Source organism: Ptychodera flava, chromosome 17 (assembly GCF_041260155.1).
Source record: "Ptychodera flava strain L36383 chromosome 17, AS_Pfla_20210202, whole genome shotgun sequence".
In the NCBI taxonomy this organism is placed as follows: domain Eukaryota; kingdom Metazoa; phylum Hemichordata; class Enteropneusta; family Ptychoderidae; genus Ptychodera; species Ptychodera flava.
In genome coordinates, this window is record NC_091944.1 from 4,352,288 (window position 1) to 4,370,609 (window position 18,322).

At 39.3% G+C, this 18,322-nt stretch overlaps 1 protein-coding gene across 3 annotated transcripts in view; it reads right to left on the reverse strand.

Moving 5' to 3' along the window:
- The window catches only part of LOC139115201 (PR domain zinc finger protein 14-like), a 74,563-nt gene extending 58,826 nt beyond the window's left edge, over positions 1–15,737 (reverse strand). Inside the window, exon 1 of one of the 3 annotated variants that reach the window (XM_070677145.1) lies at positions 15,516–15,737. The gene's annotated coding sequence lies outside the window, so the exon portion shown is untranslated. Of the gene's footprint in view, positions 1–13,475; positions 13,889–15,515 lie in introns of those variants that run through there. The other 2 variants (XM_070677146.1, XM_070677149.1) reach the window with 2 other exon arrangements.
- Between the last annotated feature and the right edge of the window lie 2,585 nt (positions 15,738–18,322).

An 18,322-nucleotide genomic window follows, 5' to 3' on the forward strand; every position in this document is an offset into this window, starting at 1 on the left:
ATATTTGTGTGATGTCTACAAAAAAGAAGCAGATTACCTGTTACTTCATTAAATGTTTGAGGAACATTTTGAAGAATTGCATTTGCAACTGTCAATTTCATAATAACCGATCATTTTAATGAAAACAATATAACTTTTGGTTCTGGCAAAATCCTAATTGAAACGTTAGTATTCTTACGGAAAACAAACGTTTTGGCACTCCAGGTATGGCGATACCTCCTTTTGCTCTTTTGGTAAATATTACTTATTTCTCCTCTGTTTCAAGCATTGCCTTGACAAATCTCTTTTCTAAAGAAATAATTTACAAAAGTTCAGAAAGTCCCAGGGGCGCTGCGCAAATCATATCGTGAAATGACATAATCAGTTTGATGTAACCTCCAATGGACATGTGACCGATGCGACATTCTTTCGCGTCCCGGCAGAACTGGTTATCCTTAATGGTAACGACAGCTGTAATATGTAATGGATGCTGCGTGACTGCCGCACGACAGTGTTCGAAGACAGTGGGATCATGTTGGGAAGTAAGCCAACGGGAGCAGCCAGTCTCGACAAAAGACAGACGGACTTGGAGGGAACGTTCATGTAGTAATTTTGAGTTCCCGGCCAACCCCCTTTAGGCACGTCCGTTCCGACACAAAGGGTGAATCCACACACGTGCTTGCGATTTGCCTCTAAAAGATGACTCCCATGAACTGAATAATGCAACCAAAGGTTTCTCAATAGCGATACCAACTCCTCCATCGTCTGTCTGTTATGAGACCAAGTCGAGCGATCATATCTTTTGTGCCCTCCATAATCAGAAACTTTCCGGGAAAAATAGATAAATCAGGCAAAGCGGTCGATGAATGCCCTATTTTCACGCCGAAAAACCAACTTTTCTTTCTGCGTATCGTCCTCCAATTACGCAAAACATTACATACAAATTAATTCTTCAGTGCAATCATTCACAACAAAGACCAAAACAAAGGTCTTTGTGCTTGAAATTTTCGAGTATTCAATTTTGTGTCATTTATGTTCCCTTTAACTGAAGTACGGATCCAGCGTCCAGGCGATGCAGAAAATCTGAAATTCGACATATTTAGCGTGAATGTCAAGGTAAAGATGTTGTACAAGTCAGGGTCTGTTTTGATAGAGTGCAGGTATCTTGCTCTGTTTAGTTTACAGACTCTTTTCAAATGACAGGGGTTGCATGTGACCGGCATTACAAACTACAATCGAGAGCTCGTTAACGCGCCCTTGACCCAATTGCCTTTACTTGTAAGAATTGGTTGAAATTGAAGTACATCACAGTCCTCCAACCTTGACATCTCAGTCAGGCAACACTTTTCACCGAGCGAGGTCGGGCGGTTGTCGTTATCGACTGAACTGACATGCTGATTACTTTTCGTTTATCATAATAGCATAGACGTTGTAAAACAAATCTTTTCTTTTGCGTTTTCACTGGATACTTCCACCCGTGATCTTTGAGGAGTTTCCCATCACACGTTTAATTTGTGATGATGATGGCGGTCAACCTGAAGTAGCAGCTTTCTGCAGGCAGAAAAATGCGGTCCTCCAACAACATTAAGCGTTGCAAATGTTAAGAATGGCAAAACGTGTTGATGGCTGCCACTGTGAACGCTCAGAAACTATAAAATGTTTTTACAATCGCCGTCGATTCATTGTGAACGTTGGCGGGCGAGGATGCAATTATCCAATGTGTACTTAATCCTCGTAATCCGAATTGGAATTGTTTTAACATTTAAAGGATGTGAAAAGGTGAATGCTGTTCTGGAGATAGTTTGAGTTTTACACTTGAACTTTAATATCACACAAAAAAAAAATTACTTACACCATACTACATCATTTAAATTAAAAGAAGTTGCATGGGGTCAAAACAACAAACAATCGAGAGAGAGAGAGAGAGAGAGAGAGAGAGAGAGAGAGAGAGAGAGAGAGAGAGATATGGATGCATGTAGTACACTTTCTTCTCTGGAGAAGTATAGGTAATAGATCCGACCAGACGTAACATCTAGACCATGCTGTCGCAAACTGGACTCACGAATCTAGTTCAGTCGTATACAAAGACCTTTGACTGGAAAATAAGCTAATTTCTCTGTTGCCAACAAATAGGTTGCCTATCTTTTGTGACTTTCTGAAAATTTTCCGACCCGCTTCGGTCCTACGGTCAGTGTCTTCTTAGTACGTTTTTGGATGAAACTTAAGTATATTAATATTAAGCGCTGGTAATGTGCCCTGTTTCTATTCCCAAAGGAATGCCTTTTTGGTGATCTTTGAAGGGACCATAGTTGCCCATAAAACAAATACCTTTTCTCATTCTGCTCTCTAATTCATGCTAAATCTTAGCGTGGGTCCATAGCTGTGGTGTTTACGACTCCCCCCACCACAGCTATGAGAACTTCCATGAACAAACGTCCAAATCCGCCCGCAAGCACCCGTGCGCAAATTTGTTCGACGAGATTTCGAAAAGTTTACATCCAAATTACAAATTGCCAACACTCATCGACTGCTTGGTTACTAGGGACTCACCACGGCCAAAAATCCGCTAAAAATTCACTAAATATCACCTTTTTCTAGCTTTACCTGACATGACTACCCGGAGACTGTCATTTTCTTGCGTAAAACTGTTGGTCGAAGCTCAGTGCAGCACGTCATTATAGTCACGGTTTTACCCTAGAAAAATGGCGGTCTCCGCGTAGTCATGTCGGATAAAGATAGGAAAAAGGTGACATTTTGGTGAATTTTGAGCGGATTTCTGGTCGTGGTGAGTCCCTACAATAACCAAGCTGTCGATGTGTGTTGGCAATTTGTAATTTGGACGTTAACTTTTCGAAATATCGTCGAACAAACTTGCGCACAGGGTGCGGACGGATTTGGGCGTTTGTGTAAAAGTTTCCATAGCTGTGATGGAGGAGTAAAAGTCGTCAAAGTCAAAACCAATCCGTAAAAGGCAGGAGTCCCGTCTGAAAACACCACAGCTATGGACCCACAGCTAGCTGAAACTAGAAGTATTATATTTGCCAATGCGTTGCACCGTGAACAATAAGTAATGTTGTCGATGACAGATGAGTTCAAGTTCGGATTAAATTTCAGTTGTCAAAAAAAATATTGGACAGAACATACAAATAGTCAGGTTATATTGACAAGTTCAACAGTGAACATTTTGAAATGATCAACGGACCGTGTAGTACAATATACTGACAGAATAGATTTGAAATTACATCATAGGCTAAAGCTGATGGGGCTATAATGCAGTTTTTAGAAAAAATGCTGAAAACAGTGGTTTAATGTATAACCGATATGTGAATCCACTCATTTCAACGGAGTGACTTCGAGTTCAACGGAGGGAATTCTAGTTCAAAGGAGGGACTTCGAATACATTCCCGAGGCTACCCGCAGTAAAGATATATGACATTCAGTACGCTTGTTTTTGTACAACAGAGCGTTTAACTGTACCTTGTCTAAATAATGTTTTAATAAACCTTATTTACATTACCAGAATTTTCCGATAATGTTTGGAAAAACGCTACCGTTTATTGAGGAAAGACAGTTACAAGATGATGGAATAGATTGGCATGAAACGTGATCCACATGGACCATTTGTTATGATAACAATATTTTAAAGCCAATATTTCCTCGTCGATGTCGTGACATCCAAGCTTCCATTAGAAAAAATGAGTTTTGCTACAACAACATAAACATCACATTAAAAAGCAATCAAAAATGAAGTCGGAGACACTATAAATAGCTGCGCCTCTTTCATGATATTCTCTGTACTCTTCAAAGTTTGTAACAGACCTAATACTTGTTGACTTGTTGAAAAACTCTATTAATTTTTTCATATCAATTTAAGGTCTCGCTACGATTTTAGATTTATATATATGGTATAATCGTAAAAAACTCATTTTTCGCAGGTCCTCAAAGTTTTAAATGTCACTTAGTTAAATATTAATAAAAACCACAAAACCTAATCACGTAAGTGGGAATAACTCTACAGCTCTTTCCCATTTACATGATACTCCTTCTAAAATTTGCATTCTTTCGCCATAACTTCGCTGTCGTAGTAAGTTTGTTCATGTGTTGCCGTTGTCGTATTGTTAATTGTTAATGTCATCGACGTAATTGTGGTGGCAGCCTAGCTTTTCCATATGTCAAGCTGATATCCTTTTTTGTTAATGACATTTAAAGTACGTGTCCAAAATTAGATCGTTATTAGGATTGCACTGTCACACGCAATATAATATATTGCAGTCTTTTAGAATTATTCATAAAGGTAGCGGCATACTTTAGCATTTTCATTATATTAGCCTAATTAGTTTTCTTAATCACTGAAAAAAGTTCACCGCTGCAAACTGCAAAGCGCTTTGGTGAGCATGGAAAAGCTGTCATTAACCGATCGATGGGCAGCTTCGGCTAATGAAATAGTTTACTAAATAAAATAGGGCCGAAAAGTGTTTGTGCACTAAATTGGCAACTGAGCTACAGTCTTACATGTACATTCAAGAACATATTGAGTGATAAAACGTGTTTTACATAATGGCTTTCCCTGTCGTCTCGGTAGTGAACTTGGTCATTCAGTGCGCGCGTTACCTCCATAACAACGGACATAATGAATTAATCAGTAAAGTCTTAAAGTTAGCAAGGACGCTCATCGCCAATACGCGTTTAGGATTTATTCTGTCATGTCGACAAAAAGAACGTTTACTTTGGGCCGAACGAAATTTAACTATTTTTTTTACTTTCTTTTACTTTTTTCCTATGGAGCTGGCAAGTGTTCAGAAAGAGTAGTTGAGAAAATATATAGGCATGTTGCAACCCCAGGCTACGGGAGGCACTTCGCTTTATATAAGAAGGGGTTCTGGCGAAAGGACAAAATTTCGAGTTCACATTTCTCGTTGTGCGGTGAATTTGTGTCAGGGCCACAACAGTGTCGCTACAGGTGGGTTCAATGTGATGTGAGCTGCTCCAGACAAAGCAGGGTTGAAGAGGTCAATCGTTGGCCAACTGCAGTGGATTGCGATAAATGTTTGATTGACACCTTCTAAACGGTAAGCTTATTGTAAGCTTATTTCGGTCGGTGCAATCCAATGATGACTTAATTAGCGCCTGGACACTTGAAAAGTAATGAAGTGCGAGGCCATCAATGACTCATTTGCATGGAAAACAGACAGATGAATTAGAGAGGAATTTTTTAATCATGAGTTTTACATAAAAGATTCTTTTGAACTTGTGTTAAATTAGCCAAGTTGAAAAAGGCTCAATCGCGCCCTGAACTACGAAAATGTATTAGATAAAAATAAGGTCTCACAATGTCACATTAGTTTTCCGGTAATTGGCCCTGCAAGGTGGCTTGGAGTAAGAGAACACTGTTAGACAATGAATACAAGAAGACATGTGCGCAGAAACGCAGAAACGACGTGATTGTTCCGATGACAATGGCTAAAAAGCTTGTTAGCTCCACTAATAAGCCTATGGTGTTAAAATCCTCGCATTTTAAGTCATGTAACTGGGCGAAAGGTTTTTTTTGGCTGTCAAAAGAATTTATAGATCCCTTGATGAGAATACACGGGTGTGTGTTCGTGTTGGCAAATACATGTGTAAATTTCTTTGCCAATGCGTGTATGTGTGTCCGTTAAAATATGTGCAGGACAGAAACTTACTCCGGGCATTTTTTGTGGAGACAGGATTGGATTATGTATTTTTGTGACATTAGTTATACGTTTATATTGCTGTTGAAGTCGAAATATATTGTTTACACATGTATAAGACGTCTCCGTTTTCAATATTCGTCAACATCTTCAGATGTTTAATGAATATTCAATTGACGCCTTCTAAGTTTCTCACGGTTATAATATTATAGCTGTTTGATGTAGTTCTCTTAACTTTCTTCAAGAAAAGCGAATTTTCTTCTTTCTAAAGTGGGTCAAATTACCATTTACCTTGCAAATAGACATTTTGTACATCATGCAGTGTAGATTGTCGATAAATTTATTCTAGTCGCGATTGAAATTCAGTTGTTAAAAATAACATCGCACGTTACACATTTCATTACAGTACAAGGTGCATAAAAGAGTTGAACGCTACGAATTTTGATATAATTATGGGATAGTTTACAACCACACAAAACATTAGAAAGAGGTATAGTTGAGCTTGAAGGAAAGTTGGAGAGAGAGAGAGAGAGAGAGAGAGAGAGAGAGAGAGAGAGAGAGAGAGAGAGAGAGAGAGAGAGAGAGAGAGAGAGAGAGAGAGAGAGAGAGAGAGAGAGAGAGAGAGAGAGAGAGAGAGTAGTAATAATATTTCCTGTCAATGATGGGTCTGAATTATCAATAAATAACAGTGCGGCTGATATCAAACTTACATCGGTCTGTGCAGTTTAGGTAACGTCTAACAAATTTGTCCATTATATACGCACCTTTTGCTTGCCACGATTCTGAATGATGGCACCGCTCTTACAGTGGGTATCGAATAAATTATGACACGCAAAACAGCGGAGTTGGTTGTACAGAATAGTCGCCAAGTTAGCGCCAGTGATTGGGGAAGGAGAGGGTAAGAGTATATAAGCACAACTTATTTCACGATTGGCCGACATCGGTCTCATGACTGGAGTTTACGGAGCGAGACCGACTCTCAATACGTTATGGCCTGGGTTAACGTTACGGCGTTCAGATTAAAAAAAGCAAGATACAAAAGACTTGCTGTGAACAACTCATCAATTGTTGTACTAACTTTATCTTGTCTCCAGGCGGTTACATGGGCGAATAGAATGAAGCCTAAGACGAAAAGTAAACAGGCCCGTGTTGTTGTACCCGTCCAAGAATGAAATTGCTTGAATATGAATACACAGTCCAATTGGGGTAATTTAAATTATGAGCCCTTGGGGCCAATAATTATTACACGGTATGTTGTATCGAAATGATAAAAGAGACACAATATTAATGAACCTGGTGATAATCCCAAGGCTGACTCTGACAACGTGTTTTAACTTCACAGTAACGGTACGGATGTGAGCTGGCGAGCTTTCACCGTGGAAAGTAGATTACAAAGAGAAAGCTTGTATCGGGCTTCCTTTGACTTGGTTTGAAAGTTTGTTAGATGGTTAGTTGGTTAGATTGTTGGTTGGCGCAGAGAGAGAGAGAGAGAGAGAGAGAGAGAGAGAGAGAGAGAGAGAGAGAGAGAGAGAGAGAGAGAGAGAGAGAGAGAGAGAGAGAGAGAGAGAGAGAGAGAGAGAGAGACTCGGAGGAGGAAGGGAGAGAAACAGACAGGCAGGCAGGGACAGAGACAGAGACGTCCGACAGACACACGTAGACAGACACAAACAGAGACAGAGAGTATACACACGCGATCAAGGACGGGTGTACGCTTGATGAATGACGCATCACACATGTTTCGGATCGCAAATACGGAGGGAGATGCAGCTAGATTGACCACAATAAATGAACTTAAATTACGTACACTTGACCGCAGACATGACAACAATAATGATCTTCGACTTGGGCTATGGACACGATGGTAGAGGTTCGTTGATATACCCTAGTTCAAGTTTAAGAGGTACCGTAAGAGACAGAATGCTACACTTAGTTTGTCCAATCAAAGACAACACATCAAAATCACAAAGAAAGTTAATTTGTCCATCGGAGGAAGTAGTATTTCAAAATATCTTCCGTTCACAGTACATGTGAACTATGGACCATGATATGATCCAGTCCGGGCTTATATTTTGTGGTTTCTTGGATTCTTGGAGAGACAAAATTTGTCAGTTTAGAAAGCCTGACTCATCAACCGCGTGAGTCCAATGTTTATTAACTTGTCTCGGCATGTCTAACATTGTATTCGTTCTCGCACAGGAGCAAACCTTTCTCGTCGTATGCGAATTTTTGCAACAAGCAATACCTACCTTTTTCTATTGTGGGTACTCTGAAATAATTTTCGTTGTTAGCGATTCTTGCACGTGTTCTTTTAAACTCAATGAAGAAAGAGTAACGCATTTGAGACATTAAAGGGCATTTTGCCTCGTGTAGATCAAATTATTAGGAACATTAGCTTCACAAAAGTGGTTCAAACTGACGAAAACTTGAATCTACCGTAACGGTTATGTCATTAAAGTAAAAAGGATTGGTGAGCTTTCGAACTAATTCCATTTTTGAGGATTTGCGATCCAATGAAAAGCGGAACATTTCGAATTTCCAATTCGAAGTACTTGTGTTAAAACATTACGAAATTAGTTTGATTTGAAAATGCAAACTGGTACCATTTCTTTGCTGTTACCCACACCGTTTGAAACCTAGTTTTGTCAACTGAAATATTACTTTATATGTCATGGGATTTAAAAATGTCTTAAGCGCTAGTTCAATAAAATATTGCAGTTAAAATATGTGAGAAAAATTGCCAACCAATGGTTACTGCTTTGTCACTGACCATTCTAGGTCAATAAGTATAAGTAGCGTCTCACGTATATCATGATCGCCAGTATGTGCTACTATCCCGGGCCGATGGGCAAGACTAAATATTACAGGGTCCACACTCGATAATTTTATATATCACCTAAGGGTCAAACTGCATCATAAAAGTCCGGTAGTCCCTGAAAAACGCCCAGTGTTTTTGTATTGAAGATTGAGCGCTGTGTTATTCTAACAGTAATTGTAAAACCAGTCATTAAACAACGAATTTCTTTCTAAAAACTGATACTGACAAACAGTCAAACTGATATCGATATCAACATTTCTAATTTTAAATCTTTTCTTTGTCCCTGCCGGACTTATATTCACCTTACATACAAATTAACAATCTTTTGATTCATGTCGTTTGGTGCCAATAAAACGGAGGGGAAAGGGACAGTGCGCCACGAATTTGTAAAAGACTGAAACTTTTACTCAAATTTTCAGTACGGAAAAATTTAAACCAGCCTCAGGCTTTTTGAGCTTCACAAAAGAAAAAAATCAGGGGTCACTGTGCACAATTAGGTACAAGAGAAAAAAATTACCCGATATTTACCGGGACTTGGAATTCAAAATGGCTGCCATCTCCAAGGGCAAAAATAAATTTTCGATTTTCACAAAAGAGGGGGTTGAAAAGGTTATTTACTGCAAAGGCTCAAAAAGGAGTTGTAAAAGTTTGGATTTCGAATTCAATTGTGAATGTAATTTGTCCCAAAGGCGCGCAGTTCACCTCAACATGGAAATTTTGAACTAGGGGAGGCGACATCGTATATTTCGTTTGTAACATTGACTCAAGGTCAGGTGCTTCTAGTCAACTTGCCAAATCCATGCCGCACAGTATTCACATATCTTGCATGTATCTACGCACTGACAGACATTTTAGTCAAAATGAAATTCAATTTGTTTGTGTCACACATAGTCCTAAGGACTGTTAACTTGGCTGAACTTTGACACAAAGAGCTCCTAACTTTCGGTTTCAAACCCCGCATTGTTTCGCATTTTGCGAACTCACAATGCGGGTTATCATAACTTTAAATTTCCATCAACAAACCTTTATGTCGTTTTATTTAGTTTTTTATTTCTGTTAAAATAATTAATTTTAATGGGACATTTCTTGGATACCGAGTCTAAAATAAACTCCTCTACAATTGTTATTAACATGTGACTAGTTTCAACGACAAACACTGTGACGCAGTTAGGCTCTACGAGACGACGCAAACTACAGGACACTACAGGCGTTATGGCGCGAACGCCGATGACGTGTGGCATCACAGGGCACTAATTACGCACTCGCTTTGCGATAGCGCGATTGGTATTGTCTGCAGTTTTCTTCGATTAGATAAGTTGAACTACATATTGGATAAATCGAAATGAATAGGGAGAAAGATTAATTTGTATTGTGGGCCTAAGTTAATTGACTGCAGTTGGAAAATTAATGTAATTATTGAACCTGCATGTTTTTGTTGGGGCAGAGTACCTGTTCAATTCGGTCTTTTTGTTGTTCCTGATAAAACATTTATAATGAGTCATATATGAATTGTTTAGCAATGTCCGCTCCCCTGGAATGCATTTCTCACCATCGTTTAAAGCCTTGAAAAGGGCAAATAAAAATAACAAATTAGGCACATTGAAAGTATTGAAAATTTAACGGCGCTGTTTATTATTAACATTCTTCATCTTAATCGGGTACATAATGTGGCCAGCCTTTTGAATATTTTCGATAAATTTGGCGGGAAATATTGTCATAATTAATCTTCGTGTGTTACTGACATGAATAGTATTTCCACAGGACGCTAAATTTCTGAGTGTTTTCAGAGAACCTGTCCCTACACGCCTCATATTCTCTACTTCTGAAGAGCTATTGGAAATTGTACAGGAAACAAATCCTGTACAATTTCTAAGAGAAAGGTGCGCTGTTGAGTATAGCGGCACCTATCATGGTAAGAAGACAGTTCTGCTTCGGAAAAGAAAAGAAAATATTCCATAATAATTTTCCCGTGATCTGTTCCAAGCTAAAATGGCTCAATCTAAGCCAGCATTGAACAGCAGACAATCTGCAATATAAATGCAAACACGGTTTCATTCGCAGGTTCAGAATCCAAAGTCAGCGTTGGGACTGTAACTTGGGGTATCTATCGTCAATGAGTTTATGACGGTGGCCATATTGTCTCGGTCACACTGTCAATTACCTTAAAATTATATGACAGATGCAATACTTACATTCCGACACCATGACAACCCGCACTCGTAAGATAATTAATCCGGGTACTGGCTGACTATTCGATTGTCGTGACATGACGTCATTTTTCAACTCTGACAAGTTTTACGACGATGGAGGTCCAGGTGCAATGGGGCGAGTGAGCGGGAAAGTTCACGGAAAATTCTTTTTAAACCAATGTTCGTGCTCTTAAGCAACTGTCAGACAATTCTACGTATTTCATGTTATTCTTTGAAGCATCCAAAACGAGATAATGTGCTAATCTCCGAGAAAACAATCGTACTCCAAAATGTATTACAATACAATGGATTCCGTTGTTGTTCTTCAGTTTCATAATTTATGCATTTTCACCTTCTGAATGTGAACTGTCTTTCAGGATAAGTCGAGAAAGCTCTAAGCCTATACCAATAAAGCAAATAGTCTGAACAAACTACAAAGCAAATATTCAAATCTTCCCGCTGTTGTGTCTGTCTTCATCGAACTTGTTTTTCTTTCCGTTGTTTTTCCTGCTTTAACATACAATGTTTTGTTTGTTTTTCTGTTAAGGCAGTTTTTGTCGTTCATAAGCATTTTACTTCTCCCTGCTGCACACTGAGTGTCAAATTATCAGCTCTGTCTCAAAGCCTTCATGATTTCGCCATTCTCCCATTTTAGAGAAAAAGTGGTATTTTGCCAACACACACACACGGACACAGACAGATAGACAGAATGAGAGACACACACACCACATCTCGCTCTCTCTCTCTCTCTCTCTCTCTCTCTCTCTCTCTCTCTCTCTCTCTCTCTCTCTCTCTCTCTCTCTCTCTCTCTCTCTCTCTCTCTCTCTCTCTCTCTCTCTCTCTCGTCTGAAGACTGCGAGACGAATGAAACTGAAGTAACAGATATTATTACTTTCTACCTGAAGTAATATTTGTATATATTTTATATTAATACATTTATATATTTATACATTCATATTTCCGTATAAGGTACTTTCGAACAAAAGGGTGCATTCTAACTTTGTAGGATAACACTTTAGTTCTTGTAAAACCATTAGGCCTTTATTTCTCGGAATATTTACAGAAACCGACGAGTGCATTTAAAATGTCTCTGTTGATCATGCATTAAACTATATAACAAAGAATTGAGGTTTTTGGATCAAATAGAGTAAATTATTCAATATTACTAGAAACATGTCCCACTTTACGCGATGGAAAAAATATTATTCTATTTGAACAGGTGATGCGTAGCCAATTACATATTCAAAACAGCTTTCTCCTGTGAATCGAAATAAACCGGGGTTTTAGACAGTTTTTTCCCTTTGAATCAACTCTTAGAACAATCTCTTAAACTACTTCTCATCTTGACTAATCCCTCTTAAGCACAGTGTTTGTTTGTAAGGTATAGATTACTGGATGTCTTTGTGCCTGTCTTACGCACTTCAGCAGTTTTAAAACGTTTGCGATAATTCATGTGTGACATGATTAGTTAGCCTATCTCACACAGCGTCTGTCTGCTTCTCTGCCGCCTGATTGGTCTGAAACGAAACTCTCCTTTTATTATAGTGCTGTGAATTTTCTTTCAAATTCTTGCTTTTTTGCAAAATCGATTTCCCTAAAGGTACAATAGCTGTAATTTTTTGATAATATTTTTCATTATTTTTGCTCAAGAAAACATTGACGCAAATTATTTTCAGTTTCTTCTTCTCTCGAAATTTACGTTGCAATGTACAAAGTTTTAGTCTCGCTATCGTAACACACAGTACATAATATCTAATATTATTGCCAACATACGAATTCTGATTAAGACTAAAATCTATTGGCAAACAATAACTTTGGCTAACACAAACACGCATACAGGCTGTGCTGACATGTTGAAAATATAATTTCGGTAATGAATCTAGGAGAAGACCAAGATACTGTATTCTACAAATAGAACAAAATAAATTAAAGAAAACACGTCATAAAAGATACAGCTGATGGAAGTCTGAGTTGAAGTCCGCATACAGGTATGACTTATTGTTATTTTGGAAGTGGATTTCTTATTTCTTTTTTTTTCAGGAAAACCCATACACGGATTGTAAGGGCTACAAAATTAGAAGAGGCGAAATAGGAAAGTGTTATGTTTTCATGTTCATTTCACAAAGCATTTACAACGATATTCGGGTTTTGGGAATCTCTTATCCCGTGTTTTGTTAAAACAGCCGTTATTTGAAACATTTTTAGGAAAGTTTGAAGATTTCTTTTGAAATGACTTAAAATGCCTTTGTGTTAAATTTGCCCGGCTTCTATGAGCCCGATCACTTTCTACCATTTCCAAAATAGTACTGCAACAATCGCATATCGATCGCGTCTTCTGATCTCCCATCCTCTAGATATCACATTTTATCTATTTTTACTTTATTTACATGTTCATCCTATTGAAATACTGATTTCTAGGACAGTCCAGAAATATTTGAAATGTACAAATTTTAAATAAGTAAACAGGTCATGCCCATAACTGTAATCTTTGTAGTCGTATTTCACAGAAGACACACTGTAATTTTGTTTACGTTAATTTTGATTGAGAACCTTTCCGATCGCAGCAGCTACGATTTTTGATGATAGTTTTTATCGCTGTGCCTGTAAATTTTGGCTCTTCCGAGTTAAAATTATATCGAAAGATGAAACTGTGGTACAGAATACTTGATTATTGTGACAGAGGTGTAACGGATCACCTATTATCAAAATTTAACTACAGGGGTAAAAATGCCAATCTGTAGAGCTAGACAAAGGCAAACAGGCAACTACGCAAGTTCCTCGGAAGGACACAAGCAGATTATAGTAACAAAAACTACAGCTCGCCTTCTGAAGATGACTGCTATCAGACTTCTGGAACGAGCTACAGTTGAAGCGCAGCAGGTGAGAGAGAGAGAGAGAGAGAGAGAGAGAGAGAGAGAGAGAGAGAGAGAGAGAGAGGAAAGAGAGAGAGAGAGAGAGAGAGAAGAGAGAGAGAGAGAGAGAGAGAGAGAGAGAGAGACAGAGACAGAGACAGAGAAACAGAGAGACGGAGAGACGGAGACAGACAGATAGACAGAGACAGAGACAGAGAGACAGACAGGCAGAGACAGAGTGACACAGAGAGAAGAGACAGAGACAGAGAGACAGACAGAGACAGGCAGAGACAGAGTGACACAGAAAGAGAGACAGACAGGCAAACAGGCAGAGGTAATCTGTTAACCGATGCGAACTTTGAGAAGGCTCAGATGCATGTATTTATGATGGTTTTAACAGGCTGTAAATGTACTCTAACGCCTTGCTGTTTCAGTTGCGAATTGCTAGAATTTTGTGGAAACTTGATATGACGAGAGGGGGAAGAAAGGAAGAGGGAGAAGGTCGAGAGGGGAGAACGAAGGAGGAGGAGTTAGATAAAGTGTCGACCAGGAGATGGTGACAATGGTTGCGAAAGGGTAGTTAGTTGCAACTATCATTTGAATTTTTTTCTTTTTGAACTGGACGAAACGAAGAAAGAATATCATTTCTTATTATCTTCTGGACCAGTATATCAAACAATCCGTGTCACCTTTTTCGTTGCATTACTACATTTTGCTGTGTTCGTATGAAGGGTCATCGCGCCCCTTCTCAATTTATTCGAGAGCTCGTGACTTCATATTCTCACATTAGATGAGAGAACAATACTTTAGATTAAATATAATTAATTGAAAACTGAAAAAAAAATAAGCCATAAAATTACTAATTGAAATTAGCCATAGGTTAATGATCGACAATCTTAAATTGGGGCACATGGGCGTTGCACGCAAAGAAGACACTCGGCGCACACGGATAATAATCATACTCTCCTTCGGTATAGTTGGGTCTCGAAATTATCGTTTCGAAGTAATGTTGTTACAACATCTCAAATTTCACGGGGTTCTTTTAACGTTCGTACACGCACGTCACTATTAAGCCTTTGTTTGGCAGAATCTCTCAATTAAAGGGGCAATAATCACAGCGTGAACGCTCAATCCTATATTAGTCTTCCCTACATACCTTGAATGACATGCGAAGTCAACTTGACTGGATGATACTCGACGTTTAAATGCTCAACTCGCGTTTAGAGTGTTAATGAAGCGAATGGCAATGAATATTAATTCGTCGCAAGTTATTTCGCTACTCACTTTTCTGCCTGTCCGTTCGTCTGTCTCCAAGTATGTAAATGTGCCTCTTCGTGAAGCTCTCTCTCTCTTTACCTTAGCTACATGAACGTCCGACAAACAGTACACTACCAAATGAAAAGACTCTACGCCTACAGACATGAAACACTCAACACGTCACGAGTGGGTTATTTCTTTAAAAACGCACTTTTGTGTATTTCGGGGATTCGCTTGTAGTTTAATTCGCCCACTTGGATGTTCTCGCTCCGTCTATACACCCCGGGGCATGTTTTGCTTGTAGACAGAAATGTCCTTGGTGTAGAACAAAGCGAACAAGAATGGACAGATCTGTGGTAAGTCCTACTATCACTTGCCGGGTAATTACAGGGCAATGTAGGGAAAAACTTAAGTATCTCATTGTGTCCAGTTATAGCCAGCGCTCACTGTTCTTTGCAAATCTTTGAGCCACTAAGCGCGTTTAAGCCAGTATCGCGGTCGTAATAGACAGAGGGAAAAAAGAACCGCTGAAGTATGACACGAAGGATGACAATCATTGACGAGTTTGTCACTTACGTTTTCATGGACGGCTAAACCAACCAGCCGAGCGGAGAAGGAGATGTCTGTGTTTAGAAAAGTGGACTTAAGGGAGAGAAAAGATGATTCTTGTACGCTATGCTTGCTGGAGTTTGTTTTTTCTTTTTGTCCGCTGTCATGTAATCAATTAGCTGGAAGTAAAGGATGGCCTACCTACCTTACAGAGAGACGCGGAACCCCTCACGCATCCGATGGCGTTGCCAAGGTTTTCAGGGAATTTGTCCAGGCAGCGTCGTCTGTCTATGTGAACGCTCGTGCACTTTGGAAGGTTTGTCTACAGTCAAGCTAATTTCTCTGGAAAGAAGTCGAAGAAGACGATAGCTCGTCAAGGGAAGTCAGCCGGGGGTGATGTGCACGCTCGGGCGCCCGTTGGCTTACTGCAGGGGTTGTCGATGTTTTACACACCTATCAGCAGTGACCAGCACGGCAGTAATCACCTTCATAGACAGTTATGTTTATCCTAGCCGGGTGCCTATCTAGTAAACGCCGCTTTCGCTCCATCACAATGAAGAATAGATTCTGCTGTATTTGACTTTTGATGCTGCACCAAAAGAGTGCATGATCCTGACCCGAGGGGAAGTCTACTCGGCACAAAGACGACGGCCGACTCAGCTCCCATGTTGTAATCCCATCGCCCCGGGGGCCAGCATCCAGTGAAAAGATACCAACTCAAGACGACATGGATAATCCTATGTTTTCGTATTGTAACAGTCTTTGATCCCTATTTTTACTACAAAACAATTGTCAAAAGAATACAGTAAATATATTCATCGAGGGACAGTCATCGTAATGAGATACCGCACTGAAGGAAAAAAAATCAAATCCTTCCATTACATCTTGGTTGTCAACGTCTCCCATGGCTCCGTTTCTAATTAATTTAGGGCGGGTGTAATAGTAAAAATCTGAATCCGAATTTATCTGTCCGAAAATGTTTGCATCATGCTTAATAGAACATCATTCAATGCATCACAGCCCATTTCCTATTTTGCCCTTTTCTGGCTTTCAAAGCTGCAGTTTCTAATAGGGATGGCTAATCTGCCGATATTTCGCGACTCTTAAATAATAAATGATGTAAGTTATGGCAATTTGCGGGCTTTTAGATGTACGTATCATATTTTGATCGGACGAAAAAAATCGAAAACCACCGCAAAGTAAAATATGATTTATCATGTCAGCTGGCCTCGGTTCTTTCAGCGCGAACTTCTGCACAAAGCGCACAGACGTTTGTGCTGCTGTGTTGACCTATCGACCCCTGTTTAATGTATTAATTGACCAATAAAGGTGCAGTATGATCGGTTATACAAAACAAGAAATAACCAAACTATATGTTTGCGTGGTAAAATTGTAAAATTGTACTCACAGTCAGTTTCAAAATGAAAACAAGTGCAATACAGCGTTGCCAATTCTCGTATTTGGGGCGCCATCGCTAGAGTTTTAGAATTTTCCCTCGGACTCTCTCCAACTTCAGTGCGTTTTTCGAATGCAACGGTACAACGTAATGTAATAAACCTCTTTCTGAATATGTAAAGTCCATCGGCAAGTTCTGTGACTGTATAGACTCTCAGTTTTTGTTGATTGTGTCACCACAATTTCCCATCCCAAACCACACTTTATTATGTCAAATGCCCCATGCTCAATACAACCTATGTATATGTGCAATGAGCTTAAAAAGTGATTGTTCATAGAATGTCGTTTGTTAACTTCTCGCCGTTATTGCGAATTATTATTATCCTAGGATGACATAAAGGCGTCCAAAGAACAACTTTTAAAAAATTGAACCACCATTTTTGAAGGCTGTAAATCCATTTAAGATGATTTCAGGTAGCTAGTCTTCAAAAGAAACACTCGCATTTCACGAAAGACTTGGGTTTGACGATGAAAATATTGTTGCGTGTTGGTTTTGGAACCCAAATTTGCCGGGACACTTAGGTATCGCCCTTGCGTGCAGTATGCTGTGGTTACTTCCATAGACGGGACATTTTGGCATCGCCCTTGCGTGCAGTATGCTGTGGTTGCTCCCACAGACGGGTAACAGGGGCGGCAACTTCGTTTTGTCGATGTTGAAAAATAAGAAGCCATTTGAGAGCATATCTGATGGATTTTACCTTTGATAGGAACCATTCACACAGTATAGCTTAAATAGTTAGCAAGAGTTGTTTTCTCATTAAAGTTCAAATCAGAAACGATGAACTTTAATTATTATAGCAAATTGACAATGCCTCTATAGTATGTATATATCGTATAACGCTAACATGTACAATAAGAACTACCTGAACCCAAAAGCGCTTGACACGTTTGAACTACATCCTTCAAGACTTTTGATGAAACAAAAGAGTATGCTGTCTTGTAATCCTCCGATGGCCCAGTACGATGACAACTTCCTGTCATAAGATTCAGCAATGACAGAGACGCGACAAAATGTGGCTAGATGGAGTTTCCCATCCCGCATATTTCCCTAAAAATGGTATCACCCAATCCCATTGCAATCGACAGGAGTAGGCTAAACTTTGGTTTCGAGGGGCGAGGGGTTGATGTGATGGTCTCCACCCTAACGGAACATTTTTTTTGCGCACAGCTGCTCGTCCGATGGCATAATAACTTCTAGTTCTATATGGCCACTAAAGGTGATAGATTACCCTATAAACAGTTACAAAAACAAAACAAAACTACGTATTCTAAGTCTCTTTTCTTGATTTATGAACATCAAACGATTTCTTTTGCAGTATTTTGGCAAAGTTCACTCCCATCACAGTGAATGCGTTCCACGTCAGTAATATTTCAAATAGGGCTGTTGGAAAACATAACATGACAAAACAAGCGACTGAGGAAACAAACGAGACGCTAGCCCAAGGTGGCCATGATATGGGTGATGCAACAATCGCTCAAAGCTCATTTAGCTGTAACTTTTGATATGTTTCTAGAATTTTTGTTCTGGTTGTAAACTAGACTTACTTTTCCTATGTA